Below are 4,979 nucleotides of genomic sequence, written 5' to 3'. Positions count from 1 at the left end.
TGCGCAACGTCGCTGCACCGACTCGAGCCACAACCCTTCCCCTCTCTCTCTCTGTCTCTCTCTCTTTCTCTCTCTCTCTTCCTCCATCACTCCTGCGGCGATGACAGCGTCACGTTTTAAACCTCCATCAGGAGTCTGTGTCTCCGACCTCCATCTGTTCCAGCATATTTCAACAGGCGGATCTCTGCAGATATTATTTATATCTATATTTATATTTATTTAATAAAAAAAACGATCATTTATCCAATTTATGTGTGTGAGAGAGAGAGACATAATTTGTGATTACTAAAATCACAAATTATGTCACAATGTCACAAATACAAAGTGGGCCAAGAAAATCTCCCCTCACCATTACACCAGCAGCAGCCTGAAGCGTTGATCCAAGGCAGGATGGATCCATGTTTTCATGATGTTTCCACCAGATTCTGAGCCTAGCATCTGAATGTGGAGCTGAAATGGAGACTCATCGGATCAGGAATGTTTTTTCAATTTTTTGATCCATCCTGGTCCAGACAACTGCTGCTCGCCAGATATTTTTTCTCCTGCAGACCATTCTCTGGAAACCCTAGAGATTGTGGATGAAAATCCCAGTAAATACTCAGACCAACAACCATGCTACGTTCAAAGTCTCTTAAAGTCCTTTTCTTCCTCATTCTGATGCTCAGTTTGAACTTAAGCAAGTTGTCTTCACCATGTCTACATGACTAGGTTCTGCCGTGTGGTTGGCTGGTTAGATATCTGCGTTAAAAGGAAGTTGAACAGAAACGATAAAGTTGACGGTGAGTTTGTATCACTCTTGACTTTATTTTATAAGTCAGTTCATTAGTTAAGTCATTAGTAAACAAAAATGATAAAAAATCATTAGTTTCTATTTTTCAGTCTTACCTCATTAAGGCCCATTTATGCTCGGATAGCTTAGCTGTCCATCACTTAATGCAGAAGACAGAGCAATACCACCGGAAATCGTGGGGGGCAATGCTGAGCAGAATAGCTGACATGTGACCAGGGAAAGAAACGAACCAGAAAAGAAGAGGATCAGGAAGAAAACAAAAAAGAAGAAGAAGAGGAATGAAGACCAGGGCTGTGTCCGAATGTCCACCCTACTCCCTAACCCCTCATTCACTACATAGGGCTGCACTACATAGCACACTACATAGTGACTCATTCTCTTGAATGAGTACGATTCGGACACAAAGCTGCCTATTTTTCCCTCACAGCAAACCACGTGACTACCGCCGTCACCACGGCAACCACAGCCTGCGTCCAGATGTCATTCCAAATCCAATCCAAAGATGTGTGTAAATATTTTTATTTTTATTCCTTATGTTGTATTTTATTCTTTCTTTGTTCGCTTATAGGTAATTTTTTCGCCTCCTTGCGCCATGTTGAACTTCTGCTCGCAATGCATTGTGGTCTATATTGACCCGTCTAGTGACCATCGATGCTCACTACTTTTCAAGATGTATTGTGGGTAATTTTGAGTGCCCTACTTTTTTCTCTCTGGATACTCGGACAAAATGGCATGACCCCTTTATAGGGCACTATGTAGGGAGTAGGGTGCACATTCAGACACAGCCCAGGACAACAACTGTAGGAGTTGATATACTGAATATTGATATACTGAAGATGAGGATATTCACCATGCTGTTTCCTTGGTTGTAAAACAGGATGAACCCAAGGTTGTCTCTTTTCCGTACAGTCAACAGCAAGATTTCTGTCATTTCGAGTCGCAAATCTTCTGGTCTTCATTCTTCATGCCTTGTCTGTAAGGACTGCTTTGAAAATGTCAAAATTCCAATATCATAACCAATCACATTTTTTAGGGACAAGCGATCCGAGAGCGTGATCCAAGAGCTTGATCCGATCCCAAAGCGCAATTCCAGAGCGCGATCCCAAAGTACGATTCCAAACCGTGATTCCAAAGCGTGATTCCAGAGCGCGATCCCAAAGTACGATTCCAAACCGTGATTCCAAAGCGTGATTCCAGAGCGCGATTCCAGAGCGTGATTCCAGAGTGCGATCCCAAAGTACGATTCCAAAATGCGATTCCAGAGTGCGATGCTGCAGCCATCGTTGTGGATTGTCGCATCCCGTGTGTTGGCTTTTTACCTGGGTGGTGATGAATTTTGCTTGTCGTTGTCGTTGGTCGTCCTCTGTGTGTCGAGCCCATAAGGCTGGATAACTGTCTGAATCTTCATAAATAAGTAAGATAAAGTGTTTTTGGTGGATTGTGTTTATTGCTGAGACAAAGCATCTACATGCCCAAAATAAGGTTTTTTCACCGCGATAATGCCATATTTAGACTTTTAATATGGCAAGAGTAATAAATTATTATGATAAATGATTATGCTATTATTATAACAAATCATAATAATAAAATGGTAGGTAGAGGAGAAAACATTTAAATGAAAGAGTTAAATAAAAATGGAGAATACTAATGATGATTACCATTTGAATTTAAGGTAGCTGTAATTGTAAACACAGATGATCTTCAGGACATTTTTAACCCCAGAACTAATCCAGTAAACAGTCAGGAGGTTTACCAAATGAACTGCTCTGCCTCAGTCAGTAGCTGCATTTCCATAAGTTTTTCGCAAAATAAAAGCAGTATTTGTAAAACTTTGACAAAGTACATTTGCGATTTGCAGGTATTTTCAGTGAATGGTGTTTAGTGCATAATCTGTAATTCTTGTGAAATCTCATCCTGCGAGACTCCACGTTGAGGAGGAGGAGATTTATTATCCTTGTAAAAGCTTTAGTTGTTGTTTGCTGTCAAGGATGGCGGTTATATTTTCCTCTTTAATTATTTGTGAAAAGATTTCCCTCCTTTTCTGTCCCTACATATTGCGCCGTCTTTACTTCGAATGGTCACGTGACCTCCTACATCTGGTCCGGTAACGTGTAAATGGAGCGTTTACCTCATGGGGGCGTAAAAACTTTTTAACGATATTTGAGGTGTTTTTTGAAATGTAGGTGTTTCCATCACCAGTTTTTTATTTCCATATTTAGGTTTTGCACAATTCTAGGGGTCCCATCAAGTGAGAGCCGGCTTCTAGTTTTTTTTCCTTTGGCTGTGTGCTTAGCTCTCAGTGCGCTGCCCCAGCACTGCTTGCTTTGGATTCGCCCACATAGACAGGCAGCGATTCGCATGCGAGGATAAGGCTTCTCGTAAAAATGCTGAACACAAAAGGGTTTTCAAAACACAATTCATTAATTTTGAGAAGTTAAGGTAATTTATGGGGCTAAAAAAAAAGGATGCTAAATGAAGAGCCGTTCGGGAGCCGAGCCAAAAGAGCCGGCTCTCTGAAAAGAGATGAACATCCCACCAGTAAAAGGGAGGACATCAGTTTCTTATATTCTTTCCTCTGGTCAAGCACCTCCAGGAATGGTCTTCATAAACTCCGAACGAATGATCCTGGTAATGTAGCGTACCTCTCCTCCAAGCCTCCTGGAGCAGCCACTTCCTTCTGGAAGCAGAGGATAACAAGTTGTGGTTTTTTCCCTCAAGCTTTGGTTTGAGGGTCACGCTGCGGTGAGCCGGTCCAGCACGGGTGTGGAGGAGGAGGATTCCTCACGGCCTCTTGCAGACGTTTCTAAAAGAACTGCATAGATCGTAGACCTTCAGTTCTCTCGGGGAGCCCAATCAGCCGAATTTAGCTGTTTCTCCTCTCCAGGTCAGTTAGCTTAGCCTTTAGCTTCCTGTTATCAGATTGAAGCTGAGTGAATAAAGTTTCGACCTCCTGCTGGTGAGCAGCATTTGCTTCTAGTGACCACAGTCTGTCAGTTGTTTGGACTCTGGCTAATTTGTCGTTAAGTTCTTGGAAAGAATCTTGAGCTCGGAGAGCAAGGCTGATCTGTGGTCAGCTAGGAGAGCTCTAATGTCACATTTGCTAACATTTTTTTTTTTTTTTATGTGCATCTGTTACACAGATTAATTTCTTTGCATTAATGTGTTAAGTGTGGCAGCTGTAGTATTTCACACTGGTAGTGGTTTTAAAGTATCAGAGCACTTTTACTATGAGTACACTCACATGGTATCAGACTCATACCCGATACTGTTATCGGTATTGGTGCATCCCTAGTTTTCATTGAATAAATTATTAAATGATTTATTATTTCAGTCTCAGATTTTATTCAGTAAAATGGGATACTTGATAAAACTGTTAAGTTATATTTGAAAAATGATCACCTGTGATTTTTAAGTCAACTTTATTTATTAACACATTAATAAACAATGTTGACAAAAGTGCTATACAACTAAGAGTGATAAAATAGAAATAAAAATTAGGAATAAAAAAGGGGTCTAAACAATAAAACAGATATAAAAGAAATAAAAGACGTAACAGATTGTGTTCAATCTTGTCTCATGTTGATCTCTAGAGTCTGAATCCAGGTCTTATTGTGTCAGCATGTCTGATATCAGCCAACACAGTATCAATATGATATCGATATGATGTCATATTATGAACAAACTTGTTGTTTATACACCTGTTATCTATAAAGGCCTCATCAGGCCCTCCCCAGGTATTTTTGTCAACGTTTTTCTTTATCTAGTAATCATTCCAGATGTGTTGCAGCATGAATTTCTGCAATAACAATTTTTTTTTTTTTTATAAACAAATATTTGAAATCCAGTGTCATTTTCTCTCACATGGCGTATGTACACTGTTGATGAGTCTTGCACTCTCTGGTGGCCTTCGTGGCCAAAACTGCCCATACTGACTTCCATTGAAACTACATGTGATAATATCACAGCCATTACAGTTTAAATAACTAATTCTGTAATGTCAGCATTTCATTTAGTAAAAAAGTAGTAATAGTTGACATTTTTACTTGATTCCACCAGATTCAGCTGGTCTGTAGGCAGATGCAGGAATTTATGGTATAATATCAGGATTTCCTGCATCTGCCTATGGGGGCAGTTTTGGGCACGAGAGAGAATCTGTTTCTAATTAAGAAAATATGAATGTAATCACATG

This window comes from Melanotaenia boesemani, chromosome 19, assembly GCF_017639745.1.
Source record: "Melanotaenia boesemani isolate fMelBoe1 chromosome 19, fMelBoe1.pri, whole genome shotgun sequence".
NCBI classification, from domain to species: Eukaryota; Metazoa; Chordata; class Actinopteri; order Atheriniformes; family Melanotaeniidae; genus Melanotaenia; species Melanotaenia boesemani.
Note: the sequence above shows the minus strand (reverse complement) of the source record.